The following is a 26377-nucleotide window of genomic DNA, read 5'->3' on the forward strand; positions in this document are numbered from 1 at the left end:
AATTTGGCCCCTAAGTGATCGATGACCGGCCATATCTTATACAGCCGGTCATAGGCAGGATCATCTTGGGGGGGACACACTGCATTATTTGCATAATGCAGGCATTTCCGGATGGCCTCAAACCGGGGGCGTGTCATAGCCATACTGTAGAGTGGGGTCTGGTAGAGGACGTCCCCACTCCAGTAATGCCTGACACTCGGTTTTTGCACTAGACCCATGTGCAGCACGAGGCCCCAAAACATCCTCATCTCAGCTGCACTGACCGGCATCCAGCCACTTGGTCTAGCCAAAAAGGAGCCCGGGTGCTGAGCAACGAACTGTTGGGTGTACAGGTTCGTCTGCTCCACCATCAGATTCACAAATGGGTCACTGAAAAAAAACGTTAAAGTCAATTTCAGTGAAGCCTACTGTGGGAATCTGGATTCCTGGATTGCCAACAAAATCCAGAATCTCGGGCTCAAAATCCACTGGGGGACACCAGCTAAGTTCACCGGTAAGGGGCTCTGGTGGGCTTATTTGGTGGCCGGGAAACCAGTACGAGCCCCAGGGCTGCTCGTACTTGTGTGGGCCACAGGGTCACTAGCCTCCTTGGGGGCTCATCGTCATCAGATGATGATGAGGAGGATGCGGATGGCAAGAGGAACGTGGGGTCATCCTCATCCTCTCTGGGGCTCTCGGAGTCGGAGAGCGTATAGGCATATGCCTCCTCCACCGAGAACATCCGGCGGGCCATGGTTATGTGTGTGTGCGTGTGTATGTGCATGCGTGTAAAACTTTATTGTATGTGTGTGTGTGTGGGGGGGAACGGGTGTTCACGTACTAAAAAGCTAAAGTAAAAAAAAATGGACAAGTGTTACAAAAAAAAAAGTTCAAACTTGCTGATCAGCGGTACATTGCTGATCAGCGGTACAACGCTGATCAGCGTTGGGGGGCGGGCGATGTGCTAACAGTGGCAGGACGCTAAGAGCGCTGGCCACAGTCAGCGCATGCAAAAAAAAAGTGGTGGTGGTGGGAAGGGGGGAGGGGGGGCAGGTGGCATCACTCCTGGGTGGGTCAAGGGTCTAACAGCTAAGTGCTGTGGACCCCAACCACCAGAAACACTGAATCAGTTAAAGTTATTTTTAGTTTTCTTTTCCCCCCTAACTAACTCTCCCTTCTATCCCTGCCTAATCGTGCCTCTCCCTCGCTGACCCTAACCTACCTGGAGGGTGATGGGTGCCGACAGGGGGTCACAGGAGCTGGTGCAGAACGGTGCAGGACGGTGCAGGTGCAGCAGCAGGAAGAGGAGGGGAGAGAGGAGCGCCAAGAGTTTGAATCTCCCGCCTCTCTCCCCGCACCAATCAACACCGAGGACAGCACCGCTGCCCCCAAATGCTCGGACAGTGATTGGTGGTGTGTAATCACAGCACGATCACCGTCCTTTTCCAGTTCATCGGGTCACCGGAGACCCGAATGGACCGGAAACGCAGCAAACAGCAGGTCTGAATTGACCTGCGGTTTGCTGCGATCGCCGATACGGGGAGGTCACATGATCCTGTTCCTATTAACCCCCGCCGCTCCGCAATCTAGTTTTAAAGTTATGACCTTCCGGTACGTCATGGGTCCTTAAGGACTCGGGAAACATGCCGTACCGGTACGTCATAAGTCCTTAAGGGGTTAAAGAGGACCTGTCACTACAAAATGTAGAGCAATCTGACAGTACCATGTTATAGAGCAGGAGGAGCTGAGCAGATTGATGTACAGTTTTGTAGGAAAAGATTCAGTAAAACTTGTACTTTTCTATCTGTGCTTTTTCCCCTTCCTGTGAAGAGCTATCGGTACAAGGGGGAGGTGTTACTAGTGACGGACAGCTGTCTCTGTAGACACACAATGCTATCGATCACTGAGAACTCCTCCTGTACTGAGAGCTGTTCACAGGCAGTGAAACAAGCAAAGATACGAATGTATAAATGACAGGTTTTACTGAATTGCTTCCCACAAAACTAAATATCCATCTGCTCGGCTTCTCCCCTCCATAACATGATTGCATTTGTGGTGACAGGTCCTCTTTGGCCCCTTTCACACGAGCAAGATGTGACGTGAACGCATAGCACCCACACTTTTTTTTTTTCACGCATCATTTCCGTGTTGTCTGAGAATCGCAGCATGTTCTATATTCTGCGTTTTTCACGCAGCCCTGGCCCCATAGAAGTAAATGGGACTTCAGTGAAAAACGCATTGCATCCGGATATACAACGCGTGACTGTCCTCTCACACACAGTAGATTACTCTCATCATCCCTGACCCCAGGGGCTCACAATCTAATCTTCTGCTCAGTTTCTTCTTGTAGCTCTCATCCTTCTCTGATTGGTTGGATAATGGCAAGGGGCGGGTTATTTCCACTGTCATGAAAGATATTGTGAAGATGAGTAGAAAATGTGAATATATCGCTGCTGTGATCACGGACATCTCGCCCTGACGGCAGCCGTAGTCCATAATAATAATAATCTTTATTTATATGTGCAAACAGTAATAAATAACATAGCAACAGACAAGTCAATAATTAGAACAAGAGGAATGGGGGCCCTGGTCGCAAGAGCTTGCATTCTATGAGGAGACAGGGTGACACAAAAGGTAAAGGGTTGTTCCCATGTGGAGTTTGCAGAAACATTGGGAGGTTTAGGCTGAGTGAAATGGTCGAAAAGAGAAACTGCCTTTGTTGCCCATAGCAACCAATCAGATTACAGCTTTCATTTTCCGTGAGCAGAATATAAAATAAGAGCTGCGCTGCGATTGGTTGATATGAGCAACAAAGAGTCTTTCTTTTAGGCCCATAATTCCCCCACTTTGGGGTCACATATCCCACCACTCACCCCAAAATCACTGTGACCCTGACATTAAGAGAATTCCAGGCAGGAGTCTATGGGCACATATGTAGATGTTGTGTTTCATCATTTATTGGTGCTCGTCAACATCAGGATATCCCTGAGGTGATTTTATAAAGAAATTGGCCCAAGAATACCGCAAAAGGTGAGCCCCTTATATATGATTGTATGTCATTATATACAATATGGCCGCTGCCATGCTCCCTTCCCACTTGTGATGGCATCATTAGAATCCTGGCCTGCTCTCGCTTCTTGTGATTTCATCACCCTGAGAATCTGAGAGAATCAGTGACGTGATCCAAAGCCATAGCTATGGGTTCAGCACAGCGAGGGGCAAAAAATACCTCAATTGCCCGAGTGGGCCCCCAACCCACTTAACTCTGCATCATGACCACGACCAATACCACTAAATAGTGACTGAATATGACCTCCATACTGTTATTTACCAGCATATTACCGCCATACAGTGACTGTACTGTGGTAAATATTAGTGTTACACCGGCCAGCACTGTGCAGAACATATAAATGATTACATAGCCGTTATATCCAATGGCTGACAGGTGACATCTGGAATCATTCCCCCTCCCTGTCTTTTCCATCTGGTGAGGACGTCTTCCAGCCATGACTTGTGTCTGCAGAGTTTGTAACAGAGACATCTTTGGCTCCTGACTTTTCCAGATTCCAACCTACCTTTCCCAAACCTACACAAACGCCCTCATTATTGTCCACAGGCTTCGGGTGTATTGACATGCTGAGAGTAGTGGGCCAGGGCTGCCCACCTCCTGCCTGCCCCCCCTCCCCCCACTGGCTTTGCATCTGGTGTGACCCCTCTACTTGTGATGTCATAATGGGGGACATGACACATTTGCTTGTGGTGTCATAATGGCGATTATGACTTGTCTACTTGTGGTGTCATAATGGCGATTATGACTTGTCTACTTGTGGTGTCATAATGGGGCGAGCCCTATAAATTGGGGTCACGCCCAGAGCACAGTGTCAGTTTCTCCAGCTGGCTGTCATCATGGGTGTGTCTCGGAAGAGGAGGAGGGTGATGCCGAAGTCTGTACCTGTGATGACTGCAATAGAGATGATGGATGTTGGCCCTCGCCAATATTCAGAAGATGTTGAGATGTCGGACAGTGAGGATGAAAGGATGGAGGTTGGTCCACGCCAGTATGCTGATGACGTGGAGATGAAGGACCTTCAGGGGGCCACCACTACCATCGGGGCCTCTAACCCCCTGAAGAGAAAGCGGCCATCTTAACATCTGCCGCCGGCCATAACATCTGCCGCTAGGCCCTTAAAAGACCATCTGTTCCTCGGCAAATACCATCTTCCGCTTTGGGCACATTTACCATCCGCCCCTTTACCATCTACAGATGGTTTTTACCATCCAAACCGTCTAAAATTAACATAAAGACTCTGACGAGCGGAGCAGCACCAGGTCTGGTAAGTTTGGCCACTTCTCTCCATTTTCTCCTTGTATTTTTGTAAATTCTTTTGCTTATTTGGATTTTTTTCTCTTCTAAGATCTGACTGCAAAACAACGTGAGGAACCTTCTCGTGACCCTCTCCCATCTGCCTGAAAATGTGACCAAGGTGCAACCCCTGACCTCTTCTCAAGCTGAATCCAGCCAATCCAATATAAGAATCTCAGGAAAAGAAGGATTCGCCCCGCCCGTAAAGAGCCAGAACCACAAAAATTGCTCTGAAAACCTACAACTTTGAATAATAAACTTAATATTTTTTAAAGAAAAATGTTAGTCTTTTTTATTATTATCAAATTGCGTTATTTGTCCTTGGCCCCTGTCTTTATGGGCAGCCTAAGAGTGGGTGTAGGACTGAAGCTTGGCAGGGTTACCAATGCACTTCAGGCCCTGAAAGGTACATATGGTTACGCAACACTTTCACACTCAAAAATGTGTTACTTTTTGTATACCAGAACACTGGCACAAGTCTCAAAATAAATGACTCCCATCCTCCAGGTATGACCTCCCAACCACTAACCTAACCTAACCAATCTCACCTAAGGGTATGTTGACATGGCCATCTTCTTCCATGCAAATTTCAGCATGTATTCCCTTCAAAATCTCCAAATCTCTGTGACCTTGACATGAAGAGAATTTCAGGCAGGAGTCTATGGACATGTATGTAGCTGGTATGTTTCATTTTTTATTGGTGCTATCAACATGTGTGAATTCTGCAGAATCAAGTGCATTCCATGAGATTTTCCTGCGGTGATTTTATAGAGAAATCGACCCAAGAACACCTTAAAAGGTACATTCAATATGGCCGCTGCCATTCTCCCATCCCACTTGTGATGTCATCAATAGAATCCTGGCCTGCTCTTGTCTTTTGTGATGTCATCATCCTGAGAATCGGAAAGAATCAGTGACGTGATCCAAAGGCATAGCTATGTGTTCAGTACAGCGAGGGGCAAAAAACAAATCTATAGTCTGAATGGGCCCCAACCCAGTTAACTCCTCATCATGATTACTACCAATGCCACCAAATAGTGACTGAATATTACTTCCATACTGTGGTTTACCAGCATATTTCCGCCATATAGGGAATGTGCAGTGGTAAATATTAGTGTGATACTCTCAAGAACATATAAGTGATTCCAGAGCAGTTATATCCAATGGCTGACAGGTGACATCTGGAATCATTCCCCCTCCCTGTCTTTTCCATCTGGTGAGGACGTCTTCCAGCCATGACTTGTGTCTGCAGAGTTTGTAACAGAGACATCCTTGGTTCCTCCCTTTTCCAGACTCCACCCTACCTTTCCCAAACCTACACAATCTCCCTACCCTGCTAATACCCCTAATTCTGTGCCTAGTGCTACTCCATCTGTCCATATCACTGTGCCTGCTGTGTGTGTTTTTTTTTTCTTAAAGGGGTATTCCCATCACAATGATCACTGTTAAATCTCTTAATGATTGGACAGTGATCATTTTTTTAAATACATTTTATTACCCAATTTCCACCCTTTTTGAGAAAATAAGTCTCTTACCTGATTGTTGTCTTTCGTCTCCCCTGGTTACGGCCACCTCTCCTGTCGAATCCCGCCGGGCCGCGCTTGCACAGAAGACTGAAGATTCTCTCCCGGCCGGGCAATGTCCTGAACGCGCGCGCCGCCGCACGTGCGCCATGATGACTTCTTCCTGGCCAGTATAGTACAGAGCCGCGAATGCGCACGCCGGCTCTGTACTATACAGGCCAGGAATAAGTCACCATGGCGCATGTGCGGCAGCGTGCGCATTCAAGACATTTCGCAGCCCGGCCGGGAGAGAATCTTCAGTCTTCTGCGCAAGCGCGTCCTGACTGGGAGAAGACGTCAATCAAGCACCGCCGAATCCAGGAGAGGTCCTATCACTGGGACTCCCACTGATCATGAGAATGGGGGCCCCATACCCCCTGCAGGCCCCCTGTTGCTTAACTCAACTGGAATGCCACTTTAATTATAAAATTGCGCTGTTTGTCATTGACCCCTGTCTTCTATGGGTATCCTAAGGGTGGATCCAGGGGTGGAGCCTGGCAGGGTTACCAATGTACTTCAGGCTCTGAAAGGCTTGTTTTAAAAGTGTAAAAGTCAAATATGCATTCCTCATAGAATTGCGTTATGGTCCGTGGTAACGGAATCCATAATGCAATTCACCTTTTACCAGTAACCTGAAATTCGCTCATCTCTACTAACAACCCACCAACTATAAATCTATATTATTTTCTTTAATATGCAATTTTGCTTTTGATAACTGTATTCCTCATATTGGGCTATACATAATACAGTTGCGAACTTTACATGTTAAACTGAAACGGGATTTATCTGGTTAGACATATCGAACTAATGCAGACAAAAATGGAAGAAGTTGGTTGTCCATATTAGCCTGTAAAGATGGCTATGCACACTAGATTTCATTTTGGATTATCATCATGCCCTATCCCTGTGATGGATAACCTCCGGCACTCCAGCTGTGGTAAAACTACAACTCCCAAGATGCACACTTGCTTGGCTGTTCTCAGAACGCCATAGAAATGAATAGAGCATTCTGGGAGCTGTAGTTTCACCACAGCTGGTGTGCAGGAGGTTAGCCTTCGCTGCGCCTATCCTCTGTTGCTCAGAAGATAATCCATTCCCAGAGTCCTTTGCAAGTGGCTTATTCCCCTTTCCTATCGAAAACTGATAGTGATGTACTGTTCAAGCACAGGTGACTGCTGAGGCCAGCGATTGACTGCAGCAGTCAAGGGACCAAGCCCCTTCCAGTCTAGTGTCTTGTAGACAAGGAAGTTGCCACAGCACTAGTCCAGATGTCTTTTAGGGGTGCACATCCCACGTGTTATCTCCCTCCACATGGGGATCTGGTTATATACAGTACAGACCAAAAGTTTGGACACACCTTCTCATTCAAAGAGTTTTCTTTATTTTCATGACTATGAAAATTGTAGATTCACACTGAAGGCATCAAAACTATGAATTAACACATGTGGAATTATATACATAACAAAAAAGTGTAAAACAACTGAAAATATGTCATATTCTAGGTTCTTCAAAGTAGCCACCTTTTGCTTTGATTACTGCTTTGCACATTCTTGGCATTTTCTTGATGAGCTTCAAGAGGTAGTCACCTGAAATGGTCTTCCAACAGTCTTGAAGGAGTTCCCAGAGATGCTTAGCACTTGTTGGCCCTTTTGCCTTCACTCTGCGGTCCAGCTCACCCCAAACCATCTTGATTGGGTTCAGGTCTGGTGACTGTGGAGGCCAGGTCATCTGGCGCAGCACACATGGTCAAATTGCCCTTACACAGCCTGGAGGTGTGTTTGGGGTCATTGTCCTGTTGAAAAATAAATGATGGTCCAACTAAACGCAAACCGGAAGGAATAGCATGCCGCTGCAAGATGCTGTGGTAGCCATGCTGGTTCAGTATGCCTTCAATTTTGAATAAATCCCCAACAGTGTCACCAGCAAAGCACCCCAACACCATCACACCTCCTCCTCCATGTGTCACGGAAGGTGTACAGAAAACTAGAAGACACAAAATTAAGATCCGACTGACTGGATCCAAAACTAAGGAACCAGAGGGTAAGCCCTGTAACAGACCTGTCTCTCTCCCTTACTGCTCAGCCTATGCAAAAATCTCTATGGTAGATGATTGCATACCCTCGTTCCTCGACTGTATGACACCTGAACACCCTATAATAGTGAGGGGACACGACCACTGGCTCTCTACACTTAATACGGAGGGAGTCAGGGTCACCTAGGATCCAGCAAACAGGAAAACACAAATGAATAAACAAACTTATCTGTAGAAGACTCAGTAGTAGCATCCAGCATGCACACACTCCAGGGCGTTGTATAAACCGCAAAGTGATGCAGTATGGGAAGGGATTTAAAGGGATTCAATCAGTGCAACTACATGACAGCTGAGAGAGGCTAACGAGATGAGAAAACGAAAGCAAAACAAAAGGAACCTCAAGGAGGAGGTTCTGAAGAACGTCTGTCAGAGCTTCTCAGATGTCAGGTGGTGACAGGTAGACTACAGGACCCAAAAAGATTATCAATATTAGGGTTATTCAGTTTAGAAAAAACAATTGAGGGGAGATGTAAAAACTGTATAAATATATCAGAGGTTAGTGTTGAGATCTCTCCCATTATCTATTTATCCCCAGGACTGTGACTGTGACAAGGGGACATCCTGTGCATCTAGAGGAAAGAAGGTTTGTACACAAACATAGAAGATGGAGAGTTCACTAAAAGAGTTAAAAAGGGGCCTGGATGTATTTCTGGAGTGTAATACTATTACAGACTATAGCTACTAGAGATTGGTCGTTGGTCCAGGGAGTTATTCTAATTGTCTGATTGGAGTCAGGAAGGAATTTTTCCCCTAAAGTGGGAAAATTGACTTCTACCTCACAGGTTTTCTTTGTCTTCCTCTGGATCAATTTTCAGTATAACAGGCTGAACTGCATGGGCAGATGTCCTTTTTCAGCCTTAAAAACAGAGATGAGCGAATTTCTAAAAGAATGTATTCTGCCGGTTCAACAAATTTTCCACAAAGATTCTATTCGATCCAAATTTATTTGTGGTTATTTCAAGGCTGCAGAGAGCCTATATACAGTCAGGTCCATGAATATTGGGACATTGACACAATTCTAATATTTTTGGCTCTATATACCACCACAATTGATTTGAAATGAAACAAACAAGATGCTTTACCTGCAGACTGTCAGCTTTAATTTGAGGGTATTTACATCCAAATCAGGTGAACGGTGTAGGAATTACAACAGTTTGAATATGTGCCTCCCACTTGTTAAGGGACCAAAAGTAATGGGACAATTGGCTTCTCAGGTGTTCAATGGCCAGGTGTGTGTTATTCCCTCATTATCCCAATTACAATGAGCAGATAAAAGGTCCAGAGTTCTTTTCAAGTGTGCTATTTGCATTTTGAATCTGTTGCTGTCAACTCTCAAAATGAGATCCAAAGAGCTGTCACTGTCAGTGAAGCAAGCCATCATTAGACTGAAAAAACAAAACAAACCCATCAGAGAGATTGCAAAAACATTAGGCATGGCCAAAACAACTGTTTGGAACATTCTTAAAAAGAAGGATCGCACCGGTAAGCTCAGCAACACCAAAAGACTGGAAGACCATAGAAAGCAACTGTGGTGGATGACCGAAGAATTCTTTCCCTTGTAAAGAAAACACCCTTCACAACAGTTTGCCAGATCAAGAACACTCTCCAGGAGGTAGGTGTATGTGTGTCAATGTCAACAATCAAGAGAAGACTTCACCAGAGTGAATACAGAGGGTTCACCACAAGATGTAAACCATTGGTAAGCCTCAAAAACAGGAAGGCCAGATTAGAGTTTATCAAACGACATCTAAAAAAGCCCTCACAGTTCTTGAACAACATCCTATGGACAGATGAGACCAAGATCAACTTGTACCAGAGTGATGGAAAGAGAAGAGTATGGAGAAGGAAAGGAACTGCTCATCATCCTAAGCATACCACCTTATCAGTGAAGCATGGTGGTGGTAGTGTCATGGCGTGGGCATGTATGGCTGCCAATGGAACTGGTTCTCTTGTATTTATTGATGATGTGACTGCTGACAAAAGCAGCAGGATGAATTCTGAAGTATTTTGGGCAATATTATCAGCTCATATTCAGCCAAATGCTACAGAACTCATTGGATGGTGCTTCACAGTGCAGATGGACAATGACCCAAAGCATACTGCAAAAGCAACCAAAGAGTTTTTTATGGGAAAGAAGTAGGATGTCATGCAATGGCCAAGTCAATCACCTGACCTGAATCCGATTGAGCATGCATTTCACTTGCTGAAGACAAAACTGACGGGAAAATGCCCCAAGAACAAGCAGGAACTGAAGACAGTTGCAGTAGAGGCCTGGCAGAGCATCACCAGGGATGAAACCGAACATCTGGTGATGTCTATGCGTTCCAGACTTCAAGCTGTAATTGACTGCAAAGGATTTGCAACCAAGTATTAAAAAGTGAAAGTTTGATTTATGATTATTATTCTTTTTAATGCAGTTCTTAACTGCATTAAAAACAAAAATGAGATGGAATTGGTAATGACATTTGACCACCCTATATAGTTATATATATGTTAAATTTTTAATTTAATTCCATTCTTTTTTATATATAATTGGGTGTTTTTACACCTATCAAACTATCCATCACATGATACATGGTGCACCACGGACTTGTTATATGGATTAGGTACTGAATGTATTATGTCTGATAAAAGCAGTCACCCTTTTTTTCAGTCTAAAGATTGACCCTGGTTCACACAATGCGTTTTCCAAGCATAAGGAAGAAAATCAAATACCCTAATATATTGGATGAACGAAAGAGGGGAGAAAAATTAAAAGATCAATGTATGGAACTAAACCAAGATGCAATATAAATGGGAAAATATAATATGATAAAATTCCTACTCTCGTGCGCTGAATGTGATCCAGAGATTTTGTATCTATTTGTATCCCTGTCTTTTGAATATTAGATCTATTTATTCATGATTCATATGGAACCAGAATAGAATATTATGTTAAATATGTTTGGAGAGACGACCTACAAAGGATTTTTTATATTAGTTTGTTTTATTTATATATATATTCCTTTTCTCATGGAATATTATAGGGATCTGGATTGTTAATATGTGATTGGGTTTACACAGGTGTCTCCCATGGACCCGGCCGATTCTGCTGCCGGCCCTCTTCCACTATGCTCCTCCCTTACTAGGAGGGGATAGTGGCGGGCAGATGGTATATGAGGCATGGAGCATGGGAGACACCTAGGATTATGACTAAGAACTCAAGAGTTCGAAACGCGTAGATCCGGGGTACCGGGGACCACCAGTGTTTGTCTTCGATTGCTGTACTCACCTGAATTTTCTGTGGTGTTAATAAAGATCGGGATTTTCATATTATCCACCGCGGTGCTGGAGCATTTTTTTCTATCTTCTTCCTATTATTCTGTCACACAACTTTTGGTTCCTTAACAAGTGGGAGGCACATATGCAAACTGTTGTAATTCCTACACCGTTCACCTGATTTGGATGTAAATACCCTCAAATTAAAGCTGACAGTCTGCAGTTAAAGCACATCTTGTTTGTTTCATTTCAAATTCATTGTGGTTGTGTATAGTGCCAAAAATGTTAGAATTGTGTCAATGTCCCAATATTTATGGACCTGACTGTAGTGATTTAGAAGTCTGTTCCTTGCAGTAACACCAATAAAGAGTCTGCTGTAGTATTAAAACAATACTGTAAGTCAGTATGACACTAAGATGACAGGCGTCGCTCTTAGAATCACTGCACACTTCACTTATTTGGGCAGTTATGGGGCCAAAATTGACCAAATAACTAGAGTTGAGAGAACACCTGAATGTTCGGGTTCGAGAAGTTCGGCCGAACTTCCCGGAAATGTTCGGGTTCGGGATCCGAACTCGACCCGAACTTCGCCCCGAACCCCATTGAAGTCAATGGGGACCAGAACTTTTCGGCACTAAAAAGGCTGTAAAATAGCCCAGGAAAGGGCTAGAGGGCTGCAAAAGGCAGCAAAATGTAGGTAAATCCCCTGCAAACAAATGTGGATAGGGAAATGAATTAAAATAAAAAGAAAATAAATTAAAATTAACCAATATCAATTGGAGAGAGGTCTCATGGCAGAGAATCAGGCTTCATGTCACCCACCACTGGAACAGGTTACTGTCAGATATTTTTAGTCCCCGGCACCCAGACAGTGGAGAGAGGTCCCATAGCAGAGATTCAGGCTTCATGTCATAGCAGAGAATCAGGCTTCAAGTCATAGCAGAGAATCAGGCTTCATGTCATAGCAGAGAATCAGGCTTCACGTCACCCACTAATGGAACAGGCCATTGTCAGATATTTATGCCCGGGCACCCAGACAGAGGAGAGAGGTCCCATAGCAGAGAATCAGGCTTCATGTAATAGCAGAGAATCAGGCTTCATGTCACCCAACACTGGAATAGGCCACTGTCAGATATTTTTAGGCCCCGGCACCCAGACAGTGGAGAGGTTCATTCAACTTTGGGTTGCCCCGCAATATAATGGTAAAATGAAAAAAAAAATAGGATTGAATGAGGAAGTGCTTTAGAGTACTATAATATATGGTTAAGGGGACGTAGTTATAAATATCTAATCTGCACAAGGGATGGACAGGTCCTGTGGGATCCATGCCTGGTTCACTTTTATGAACGTCAGCTTGTCCACATTGGCTGTAGACAGGCGGCTGCGTTTGTCTGTAATGACGCCCCCTGCCGTGCTAAATACACGTTCAGAAAAAACGCTGGCCGCCGGGCAGGCCAGCACCTCCAAGGCATAATAGGCTAGCTCTGGCCATGTGGACAATTTGGAGACCCAGAAGTTGAATGGGGCTGAACCATCAGTCAGTACGTGGAGTGGTGTGCACACGTACTGTTCCACTATGTTAGTGAAATGTTGCCTCCTGCTAAAACGCTCCGTATCAGGTGGTGGTGCAGTTAGCTGTGGCGTGTTGACAAAACTTTTCCACATATCTGCCATGCTAACCCTGCCCTCAAAGGAGCTGGCTGTGACACAGCTACATTGGCGACCTCTTGCTCCTCCTCTGCCTTCGCCTTGGGCTTCCACTTGTTCCCCTGTGACATTTGTCAATGCTCTCAGTAGCGCGTCTACCAATGTGCACTTGTACTCGCGCATCTTACTATCACGCTCCAGTGCAGGAAGTAAGGTGGGCACATTGTCATTCTACCGTGGATCCAGCAGGGTGGCAATCTAGTAGTCTGCACACGTTAAAATGTGGGCAACTCTGCTGTCGTTGCGCAGGCACTGCAGCATGTAGTCGCTCATGTGTGCCAGGCTGCCCAGAGGTAAGGACAAGCTGTCCTCTGTGGGAGGCGTATCGTCATCGTCCTGCGTTTCCCCCCAGCCACGCACCAGTGATGGGCCCGAGCAGCGTTGGGTGCAACCCCGCTGTGAACATGCTTCATCCTCATCCTCCTCCACCTCCTCCTCATCCTCGTCCTCCTCGTCCTCCAGTAGTGGGCCCTGGCTGGCCACATTTGTACCTGGCCTCTGCTGTTGCAAAAAACCTCCCTCTGAGTCACTTCGAAGAGACTTGCCTGAAAGTGCTAAAAATAACCCCTCTTCCTCCTCCTCCTCCTGGGCCACCTCCTCTTCCATCATCACCCTAAGTGTTTTCTCAAAGAGACATAGAAGTGGTATTGTAACGCTGATAACGGCGTCATCGCCACTGGCCATGTTGGTGAAGTACTCGAAACAGAGCAACAGGGCACACAGGTCTCGCATGGAGGCCCAGTCATTGGTGGTGAAGTGGTGCTGTTCCGCAGTGCGACTGACCCGTGCGTGCTGCAGCTGAAACTCCACTATGGCCTGCTGCTGCTCGCACAGTCTGCACAGCATGTGCAAGGTGGAGTTCCACATGTTGGGCACGTCGCATATGAAGCGGTGAGCGGGAAGGCCGAAGTTAAGCTGTAGCGCAGACAGGCGAGCAGCGGCAGGATGTGAACGCCGGAAGCGCGAACAGACGGACCGCACTTTATGTAGCAGCTCTGACATGTCGGGGTAGTTGTGAATTAACTCTTGCACCACCAAATTCAGCACATGCGCCAGGCAAGGGATGTGCGTCGAACCGGCTAGTCCCATAGCTGCAACGAGATTTCGCCCATTATCACACACCACCAGGTCGGGCTTGAGGCTCAACGGCAGCAACCACTCGTCGGTCTGTTGTTCTATACCCCACCACAACTCCTGTGCAGTGTGGGGCCTGTCCCCCAAACATATGAGTTTCAGAATGGCCTGCTGACGTTTACCCCGGGCTTTGCTGAAGTTGGTGGTGAAGGTGTATGGCTGACTGGATGAGCAGGTGGAAGAAGAGGAGGAGGAAACCGAGTAGGAGGAGGAGGCAACAGGAGGCAAAGAATGTTGCCCTGCGATCCTTGGCGGCGCCAAACAGCTCTCCGTCTGGGGCCCAGCCGCCACTACATTTACCCAGTGTGCAGTTATAGAGATATAGCGTCCCTGGCCGTGCTTACTGGTCCACGTATCTGTGGTTAGGTGGACCTTGCCACAGATGGCGTTGCGCAGTGCACACTTGATTTTATCGTATACTTGGTTGTGCAGGGAAGGCACGGCTCTCTTGGAGAAGTAGTGGCGGCTGGGAACAACATACTGTGGGACAGCAAGTGACATGATCTGTTTGAAGCTGTCTGTGTCCACCAGCCTAAATGACAGCATTTCATAGGCCAGTAGTTTAGAAATGCTGGCATTCAGGGCCAGGGATCAAGGGAGGCTAGGTGGGAATTTACGCTTTCTCTGAAATGTCTGTGAGATGGAGAGCTGAACGCTCCCGTGTGACATGGTTGAGATGCTTGGTGACGGAGGTGGTGGTGTTGGTGGTACATCCTCTGTTTGCTGGGCAGCAGGTGCCAATGTTCCTCCAGAGGCGGAGGAAGAGGCCGAGGCGGCAGCATCAGAAGAGGCTAAGGCGGCAGCATCAGAAGAGGCAGCAGGGGGAGCCTGAGTGAGTTCCTTGTTTTTAAGGTGTTTACTCCACTGCAGTTCATGCTTTGCATGCAGGTGCCTGGTCATGCAGGTTGTGCTAAGATTCAGAACGTTAATGCCTCGCTTCAGGCTCTGATGACACAGCGTGCAAACCACTCGGGTCTAGTCATCAGCACATTGTTTGAAGAAGTGCCATGCCAGGGAACTCCTTGAAGCTGCCTTTGGTGTGATCGGTCCCAGATGGCGGCGGTCAGTAGCAGGCGGAGTCTCTTGGTGGCTGGTGTTCTGCTTTTGCCCACTGCTCCCTCTTTTGCTACGCTGTTGGCTCGGCCTCACCACTGCCTCTTCCTCCGAACTGTGAAAGTCAGTAGCACGACCTTCATTCCATGTGGGGTCTAGGACCTCATCGTCCCCTGCATCTTCTTCCACCCAGTCTTCCTCCCTGACCTCCTGTTCAGTCTGCACACTGCAGAAAGACGCAGCAGTTGGCACCTGTGTTTCGTCATCTGTGTTTCGTCATCATCAGAGACGTGCTGAGGTGGTATTCCTATCTCCTCATCATCAGGAAACATAAGTGGCTGTGCGTCAGTGCATTCTTTGTCTTCCACCGCTGGGGAAGGGCTAGGTGGATGCCCTTGGGAAACCCTGCCACCAGGGACTTCAAACAGCATAAGAGACTGCTGCATAACTTGAGGCTCAGACAGTTTTCCTGATATGCATGGGGGTGATGTGACAGACTGATGGGCTTGTTTTTTAGGCGCCATCTGTGCGTTTTCTGCAGAAGACTGGGTGGGAGATAATGTGAACGTGCTGGATCTACTGTCGGCCACCCAATTGACTAATGCCTGTTCCTGCTCAGGCCTTACCATCCTTAGAACGGCATTGGGCCCCACCAAATATCGCTGTAAATTCTGGCGGCTACTGGGACCTGAGGTAGTTGGTTCACTAGGACGTGTGGCTGTGGCAGAATGGCCACGTCCTCTCCCAGCACCAGAGGGTCCACTAACACCACCACGACCATGTCCGCGTCCGCGTCCCTTACTAGATGTTTTCCTCATTGTTACCGTTCACCACAATAAGAAAAAAAATATTTGGCCCAATGCATTGAATTCAAATTCAGACCTTTTTTTACAGACACCTGACACTATTTGGCTATCTATTTAGGTACCGTATTACACTAATACAGGCACAGCAGAATATAGCTGAATATAAGCTGAATATAAATTGTAGGCCTAGTATTTAGGCGCTGGATGACAGGTATACGTTTACGGACAGAATTAGACTTGGAAATGCACGGTAGCGTGTGAAGTTATTGAGGAGGACCCTATCCGCACCTTCAATCTAATATACCCTTTTATGGATCGATTTTAACTTGGCCTGATACAGCAGAAACCACTGATTTAGGGAATTGCTAAGTTGGGAATTGTATTTCAACCCAGAACAAAAACTTTGCTTTGGCGGACACTAAACGATTTGACCAGCCACAGCAATAACCACAGATTTAGCTGAATATAAATTTTAGGCCTATTATTTAGGCGCTGGGTGACAGGTATACGTTTACGGACAGAATTAGACTTGGAAATGCACGGTAGCGTGTGAAGTTATTGAGGATGACCCTATCAGCACCTTCAATCTAATATACCCTTTTATGGATCTATTTAAGCTTGGCCTGATACAGCAGAAACCACTGATTTAGGGAATTGCTAAGTTGGGAATTGTATTTCAACCCAGAACAAAAACTGTGCTTTGGCGGACACTAAATAACTTGACCAGCCACAGCAATAACCACTGATTTAGCTGAATATAAATTTTAGGCCTATTATTTAGGCGCTGGATGATAGGTATACGATTACGGACAGAATTAGACTTGGAAATGCACGGTAGCGTGTGAAGTTATTGAGGATGACCCTATCAGCACCCTCAATCTAATATACCCTTTTATTGATCGATTTAAACTTAGCCTGATACAGCAGAAACCACTGATTTAGGGAATTGCTAAGTTGGGAATTGTATTTCAACCCAGAACAAAAATATATCCTTTGCCAGACAGCAGACAGTATTACAATTGGCTAGCCACAGCTGAAACACCAGATTTAGGGTACTGCTATTTTGGCAATTGTATTTCTCCCCTCAATAAAATAGCAAGCACAGCCAAGCCCCTGATGTAGAATATAGCAAAAAAAAAAAAAACACACTATTGATGGTTAAATGGACTTGGTGGCAGCTTGTGCTGGCACACCACAAGACACAAAGTTGCTGCCGATCACCCTAGAAAAAAGTGACTGAAAAACGCTCTGAGCAGCCTAAAAACAGTGAGCAATTAAATAGCAGAAGTTGAATGATTAACAGCTGTAGATCGATCACTTCATTAAGTGTTTTTGCTGAGTAAATCCCTGCCTAGTGCCTAATCTCGCCCTAACAGCAGCAGCAGCTGCATCCTCTCCCTACACTGATCAGAGCAGAGTGACGTGCGGCGCTACGTGACTCCAGCTTAAATAGAGGCTGGGTCACATGCTGCACTGGCCAATTATAGCCATGGCAATAGTAGGCATGGCTGTGATGGCCTCTTGGGGCAAGTAGTATGACGCTTGTTGATTGGCTGCTTTGCAGCCTTTCAAAAAGCGCCAAGAAAGCGCCGAACACCGAACCCGAACCCAGACTTTTACGAAAATGTTCGGGTTTGGGTCCGTGTCACGGACACCCCAAAATTCAGGACGAACCCGAACTATACAGTTCGGGTTCGCTCATCCCTACAAATAACTCAAGTGTGAACCCAGTCTTACATGTCAATGTTAGCACAAGGTATAAAGAATTGTGCAAAGGCCCAAGATCCTACTACAGAGTGAAAGAGCGCACTACTTTTACACCGTCATCAGCTGATTCCACATAGATATCTACAGAACCTTTTCTATAAAATGCTTTTACAATAAGAGCCCCCCTGACAGTGGAGAGGGTGTTAGGAGTAAGTTTGTGTTGACGTCACTAATTATTTTGCCCTTTCTCTGATCTGTCAGAACATTAATCCCCAAAAACGGATCCTGTCTGTTGATCATCTGCCTTAACTCTGTCAGCATTTTGTCAGTAATCTATTAGTGTTGCTAAAGCAAAAAATCAAAACAGGAGTGGTTCCAAAACAGAGATGACACGTGAATGGAATATTTGCATGTCTTCTGTATTTTATACCCACTCTTGCTTTTGACTACCAAATCATAAGCCAATTCTGATGCAAAATAGGGATCATGTCATACAGGCCTTACAGTTGCTACATAGACAAAATCCATGGAGCGTCTCATTTTTCCTTCCTTTCCATCAGAAGAAGGGTCAATCAAATGCTGATGTCAGCCAGGTCAAAAGGCAAAATAGTGGCCCAGTCACAAATTTGGGGGGGAGGGAAGCATGAGAAGTCCGCAGAGTGGCCCACTGACAGAGTGGAGAGGTGGCAGCAGCATGAGGATACCACAGAGTGGCCCAGTGACATAGTGTTGATGTGGCAGCAGCATGAAAAGACCACAGTGTAGTGATATGGCAGAAGCATAAGGAGACCACAGAGTGGTGAGGTGGCAGCAGCATGATTAGACCACAGAGTGGACTAGTGACAAAGTTTTGAGGTGGCATCAGCGTGAGGAGACCACAGAGTGGTGATGTGACAGCAGCCTGAGGAGACCACAAAGTGGCCCAGAGACAGAGTGGGGAGGTGGCAGCAGAATGAGGAGATCACAGAGTAGCCCAGAGATATAGTGTTGAGGTGGCAAAAGCATGAGGAGACCACAGAGTGGTGAGGTGGCAGCAGCAGGAGGAGAACACAGAGTGGCCCAGTGATATAGTGTTGAGGTGGCAGCAGCATGAGGAAACCACAGAGTAATAAGGTGGCAGCAGTAAGAGAACACAGAGTAGCCCAGTGACATAGTGGGGAGGTAGCAGCAGCATGAGGAGACCACAGAGTGGTGAGGTGGCAGCAGCATTAAGAGACCACAGAGTGACATAGTGTTGATGTAACAGCAGCATGAGGAGACCACAGAGTGATAAAGTGGCAGCAACAGGAGAACTCAGAGTGGCCCAGTGACAGAGTGGAGAGGCGGCAGCAGCATGAGGAGACCACAGAGTGGACCAGTGACATAGTGGTGAGGTGGCAGCAGCATGAGGAGACCACAGAGTGGTGAGGTGGCAGCAGCATGAGGAGACTACAGAGTGGCCTCAGTGACAGAGTGGGGAGGTAGCAGCAGCACGAGGAGACCACAGAGTGGTGATGTGGCAGCATCATTAGAAGACCACAAAGCTACCCAGTGACAGAGTGGTGATGTGGCAGCAGCATGAGGAGACCACAGAATGATGAGGTGGCAGCAGCATAAGATGCCCACAGAATGGTGATGTGACAGCATCATGAGGAGATCTTCACTGTCCCCTGGCAGTAGAATAACACCTTGGACTTTTGAATGTTCCTGACTACCAAAGATTGTATTTCTGGCTGACACTGTAACACCTAACCACCATCTTTCACAGCCGAACATAGAATGGCATTCTGCTTGTTCTGCTAGAGCACCTCTCTGCCCACTGCAGCACTGATTGACTCATCTTCTCAGGATCATGTGAGCATCCTTCTTCTTATTTCCTAGTGCTTTTTCCCACTGACATGTTCAGTAAAATGGTGCTATGCACTGTTTTACTGGATTTGTCCAAAAAAACCTGAAAAAGTTTTGATTAGTTTGTCAGCCAAAATTTTGCTAACTTTGTAACAAACCTGGTTCATTATGAAATTGTCAGGACCATGGTTATGGTCGTGACTCCTTATCCGCATGCAGTTGCCTGCGGTTTTGGTTTTGTTCTCAACCACATGGTGAGGGCTGCTTGTATGTTGCCTCATGTGTGGTTGCCGCCAGCAACATGTTTGTATTTGGCTGCATAGCAGCCTGAGCTGTTGCTAGGCAGCTTGCTGTCAAGTGCATGCGGTTACACCTGGCAACCTGTCTTTGTAGGTGTGCCTTTTATTATGTTTGTGTGCACTGTGACACCTCCCTTCACTTGTGGTTGTCCGCGGCAACGTGTGGTCTTGTGTGCATGTTGTGGGAGTGTCTCGACCTGCAAGCTGATTCCCAGGACATGGTTGCCACACATGCCGTTGCCGGCGGTAACAGGTGGAGTGTGATTTTTATGTGTGCACTTTCCTTGTTTGTTGTGCACGAGGTTTATCTATGTTTGCACTTCCTCCTTAAGTGGTTTCACTTCCCTGCCTGGTGTAGGAAGGGTTAAATCACTTCTTTGTGTTGAATATTAGGTGTGTCTGTGTGTGGGTGTGGCTACATGGGCTATAAAGCCTCAGTGGAGACCTGAAGCTGATGGGTACTCCAGCCTTGTAGTAAGCTGGAGGCTTCCTCCTGGTCTCTAATGCCATCTGCCAGTGAGGGCCACCCTTGTGGTCATAAATGTTTATATGTGATGTTAAGTTGATGTTGTTTTTCTTTCATGTTAAATGCAGCTATGGATCTGGGTTCCTGTGTGTGTATGTGTGTTTGCTGTGTCCATTTATGTATGGTGTGGACAGCAGCTTGTGAGCACGGGATCCAGTCAGCAAGGCTGTGGCAGGTAGGTGTGAACTAGTGTAGTTATCCTGCCATATCAATACGTCTGTTTATGTACCCCATTTCCTTGCAGCTTGGCCAGTGAGACTCCTGTTCCTCTGTATCCACGAGGAACAGGTCATCTTACCCTGCTCCTAGTCCAGGGCCACCCTGAGGGCTAGTAGGGATTATTAGGTTCCAGAGTATGAGCCCTCCCACCATCAGGGTCGGCTCATACGGCTAGGAGACATGGTCAGAGTTAGGGACGTTATAGGAGGTAACCTGCTCCCTAATTCTGTCGTCCTGGTCAAGTAGCGACCATACATCTTCTGGCATCGCACGACTGAGGGTTTCCCCCATCCTCAGCCATGACAGAAATGGTTCACTTATCTTTAGTGTATGTGTCATCAGGTGTATGCAGCTATGCTGTTTGTGTATGTCAGCTGTGGATCCCACTATTGTCTATGAAAGTAGACCATTGGGGCAGCATACAACAATCTATTAACTTGTATATTATATTACAATCACAGCCTGTGATATTGCAAGTTATAGTTGTGCTGTAATGCTGTACTATAATCCATACTTTTACATGGCTACACTGTTTTTGTAGTTTGTTAGAAGAGACATGTCCACATATAAATTATTTAGGAAGGCTGACCCACAGGGCTAACCGCCTATCTATTGCTATTTGGGGAATAGGGGAGGGTCATCTGGTGTAGAGAGGATGTGAAGGATTACCAGGGAAGAGCGCTAGTTGATCTGTGGAGCAGAACAAGATATCCAGAGCAAGCTGCAGTCTGCAAATTATACCATGAACTCAAACTACACAGCAAAAATGAGTAAAACCATCACAAATAATGCAGTATACTTCATAATTTTTTATTATCAGGTAGCAAACATTTGGCAATAGTTTTTTTGCCATAAAATGTCAAAAGCACCAACAAAATGCTTAAGAAAAATAAATAATTAAAAACACTATGGATGAAATAATTCTAAGGGTTTCAATGACCTTTTTGTAAACTGCAGTTTAAATGTTGCTTCTGCAACTGTAATATTTGGTGCTGTTTTTGCATCATCAGTGTCAGCTGAAAGTCTATGGGAAATAGAACAGAACAAAGCCATCTTCCAGTCATGCCCCCTTTGTGTGTGGACGTGCTGGAGATGGAGATGGATGAGATGAAGATAAACCCTCCTTTTGAAATTCCTCTTTGGCTAAAGCCGTAACAAAAGACTTAGTGCCTTCCTTACCAGAAATGGTGGAATAGTTATTGCAAGAAAAGATTAAACAGGACGTAGATGTCACCGCCAGCTCTGTGTATTTTGTTTTTACTGGGATTGTAAGGTCTATATATATATACATTTGTATGCAATACACCCCCTTTTTCACTTTTGTACTATTAGCAACCTATTTATTTACACCTTTTATATGATCGCATGCTCCATAATAGATCTCAATGCTCCTTTCTTTATTAGATGGCTCCCTGTATATAGCCCTCTGTTGTCCATATCAAGTATCAATGCATTATGGCTCGGTCAGGTTTCGACATATGGGTGATTGGTGACATTAATTTGCTGCCTCTGCCGTGTAGTAGTCCTGGCCTAGTTACATATGGGATATATTTGCACCGTATGTATATTGTTTTTATATATATAATTGGGGTTTACAGCAATGATTTGGTGCATTTTAAACTTTATTTTTTGTGGTGATCTAGGACCTGTTGCGAGTCAGGTGACCATCACATGGTCGATGATGCATCGGACATGTGACCCAGAATACTGATTTTCATTGGTCCACATGCGATGCTTGCTTACAATTGGAGGCTGTCCTTTTGCTGTGTGAGGTGGCGTAGCTCCACCCCCACACGACGTGATGACGTCACTGACATGCGCAGTACACCTAGGGAGACGCCGACATGTATGGACAACATGAGGATGCAGCTGGAGCCAATCTAGTATATACCAGGTACTTTTGATTGAGTGAGCATTATTTCTATTGGCAGCAGCGATCATTTTAATTAACACATAGGTGCCTTTGATTGATAGTATGTGGTCATTGGTTAGATGTTGTCACATGTGGGGGGGCCGTCTATACTATTTATATGCTTGATTGTGTCTGTACCAGTATACTTGAGAAAGGCTACTGCATAGCCAAAATGTTGTATTTGTGTGTGCACTCTGGTCCCCAATAAAAGTCACACTGGATATGCTGCTGTGCTACCTCCTTTGAACCGATTATATCCATGGGACGGCGTTGGATTGGCTGTCCCTCCACGGCTGGTGCATTTCATACAGGCCAGAAGGTCCATTTTGGTGCTGCTCTACAACAACTTTTATTACAGCTCTGTGAGAAGGTCTGTTAGACGTTCTTCGCTACCTCTTGCATTACGTTCTTTTTTTTTTGTTTCACTTTGTCATCTCCTTTCCTTCTCCCAGCTGTCACCTATTTGCACTGATTGTCTCCCTTTATATTCCCTCCCATACTGCCTCACTTTGCGGTTTATACTTCTTCCTGGATGCTGCTTCTCCTGATTCCTCAGATAAGTCTGTTTCCTTTATTTGTGTTTTCTTGCTGGCTTGATTGTAGGTGAACCTGACTCCGTCCATATTAAGTGCAGGGAGCCGGTTGTTGTGTCCCCTCACTACGTGGGCCTGCAATTGTCTACAATAAAGACCTTTGCATGGGCATAGCAGTCAGGGAGAGCTCTAGGGGTTTTTATAGGGCTCACCCATATGCTCCTTAGTTTGGGATCAAGCCATTCGGATGTTTATTTATAAGTTCCAGCTTTCTGCAACACCATCCGTGACAGTAGAAGAAGATAAGATACATTTAGACAAGGTGGAGGCATTTAAACATAAATTATTATTTGTGGAAGATGGACTGGAATCCTTACATGTAAAATTGCAAGAAGTCAATAAAGTAAATGAGGGGATGAAAGAAAAAGTAGATGATTTGGAAAATCGGACAAGGAGTAATAATGTAAGAAGAATAGGTATTTCAGAAATATATAATAATAATGCCCTGAAGGATTTGGTTGCTGTTCAGATTCCCAAGAAATTGGAATTGGACAAGGTTCTTGAGCGAGTTTATAGGTTAAGCCCATTAAGAGGTATCCAAGACAGAAAAACGGCCAAGAACAGTGATAGCCAAGTTGATGGATTATAGCGATAAACAAACATTGTTAAAGGCATATGGACAATCTAGGGAATTGCTGTTCGAGGACAATTTATATATAATTTTTTTCTAACTTTCTCACTTTGGTCTCATCAAAGAGAAGACTTTCTATTCTAAGCTCATTTTGGTTTAGCAAAATGTGAAATTTTCTCTCAGATATCCAGCGCTGCCGAAGAATTTAGTTAAAAATGGTTCTGTTATTTTTTGTAGAGTTTTTAGGTATACATCTATAATTAATGTATACCTAAATGGCATGGGAAAGGGATAGAGTTTTTTTTTTGTGTGTATGAAAGATACAATATATAATGGTATGAATAATATATATTAGTCAGGGACCGATCACATGTTTTTTTTGAACGCTTAAGGATTATGGGAGTTATACTGTACACCATGATGGATTTGAGGAGGAATAATACATACTTAACCCCTTAAGGACTCAGCCCTATTTCAACTTAAGGACTTGGCCATTTTTAGCAAATCTGACCAGTGTCACTTTAAGTGGTGATAACTTTAAAACGCTTTGAAAAATCCAGGCCATTCTGAGATTGTTTTTTCGTCACATAGTGTACTTCATGACACTGGTAAAATGAAGTCAAACAAATTTTTTTTTTTGCATAAAAAAATACCTAATTTACCAAAAATTTTGAAAAATTAGCAAATTTCAAAGTTTCAGTTTCTCTACTTCTGTAATACATAGTAATACCCCCCAAAATTGTGATGACTTTACATTCCCCATATGTCTACTTCATGTTTAAATTATTTTGGGAATGATATTTTATTTTTTGGGGATGTTACAAGGTTTAGAACTTTAGAAGCAAATCTTGAAATTTTTCTGAAATTTTCAAAAACCCAATTTTTAGGGACCACTACAGCTCTGAAGTCACTTTGCGAGGCTTACATAATAGAAACCACCCAAAAACTACACCCTTCAAGGTATTCAAAACTGATTTTACAAACTTTGCTAACCCTTTAGGTGTTGCACAAGAGTTATTGGCAAATGGGGATGAAATTTGAGAATTTCATTTTTTTGCCTAATCTTCCATTTTAACCCATTTTTTCCACTAACAAAGCAAGGGTTAACAGCCAAACAAGACTGTATCTTTATTCCCCTGACTCTGCCGTTTACAGAAACACTCCATATGTGGCCGTAAACTACTGTACGGCCACACAGCGGGGCATAGAGTGAAAGGTGCGCCGTTTGGTTTTTGGAAGCCAGATTTTGCTGGACTGTTTTTTTGACACCATGTCCCATTTGAAGCCCCCCTGATGCACCCCTAGAGTAGAAACTCCCTAAAAGTGACCTCATCTAAGAAACTACACCCCTCAAGGTATTCAAAACTGATTTTACAAACTCTTTGGGTGTTGCACAAGATTTAATGGAAAATAGAGATACAATTTCAAAATTTCACTTTTTTGGCAGATTTTCCATTTTAATATTTTCAAGTAACAAAGCAAGGGTTAACAGCCAAACAAAACTCAATATTTATGGCCCTGATTCTTTAGTTTACAGAAACACCTCATATGTGGTTGTAAACCGCTGTACAGGCACACGGCAGAGCGCAGAAGGAAAGGGATGCCATACGGTTTTTGGAAGGCATATTTTGCTGGACTGTTTTTTTTGACACCATGTCCCATTTGAAGCCCCCCTGATGCACCCCTAGAGTAGAAACTCCAAAAAAGTGACCCCATTTTAGGAACTACGGGGTAGGCTGGCAGTTTTGTTGGTACTAGTTTAGGGTACATATGATTTTTGGTTGCTCTATATTACACTTTTTGTGCGGCAAGGTAACAAGAAATAGCTTTTTTGGCATAGTTTTTTTTTTTATTTACAAAAATTCATCTGAAAGGTTAGATCATGTGGTAATTTTATAGAGTAGGTTGTCACGGACGCGGCCTAATATGTATTCCTCTTTATTTTATTTATGTAAGTTTTACACAATGATTTCATTTTTAAAACAAAAAAAGTTTTAGTGTCTCCATAGCCTAAGAGCCATAGTTTTTTCAGTTTTCGGGAGATTATCTTAGGTAGGGTCTCATTTTTTGCGGGATGAGATGGCTGTTTTATTGGCACTATTATGGGGTGCATATGACTTTTTGATCGCTTGCTATTGCACTTTTTGTGGCGTAAGATGACAAAATATTGCTTTTTGAAACAGTTTTTATTTTTTTACGGTGGTCACAACTCATGTGATAATTTTATAGAACCGGTCGATACGGACTTGGCTAACTTTAAACTCATGACGTACCGGTACGTCATGGGTCCTTAAGGACTCTGGATCCATGCCGCACCGATACGTCATGGGTCCCTAAGGGGTTAAAGGAGTTTTTAGCACAGAGATGTGTTTTCGTTTTTTTCTTCTTTTCTTGCTCTTTGTTATATCTCATGCTCCTGCAAAATTAAGGGATTTATTTATAGAGGGTATTTGATATGTTACAATTGTATTTTGAGGAGATAGGAGATTGAAAAGGAAGGTTAGGAAAGCTTATATTAATGGTTAATTCGATTCTGGATGATTCTAAAGAACATACAACTTAAGTGTGACTTTGGGACTGTTAGGAATAATATCCTGGAATATTAAAGGTTTATCTACTCCTATTAAGAGGGACAAAATATTAAGGCATTTAAATAGATTGGGAGCAATTATACATTATTTTAGGAGAAATATTTGAATAAGAAAGAAATGGATATATTATGTCAGATGTGGGTGAGCTCTGCGAGGGGGATCTGTGTAACCAGGTGAA

The sequence above is a fragment of the Bufo gargarizans genome, chromosome 3, assembly GCF_014858855.1.
Source record: "Bufo gargarizans isolate SCDJY-AF-19 chromosome 3, ASM1485885v1, whole genome shotgun sequence".
NCBI lineage: Eukaryota > Metazoa > Chordata > Amphibia > Anura > Bufonidae > Bufo > Bufo gargarizans.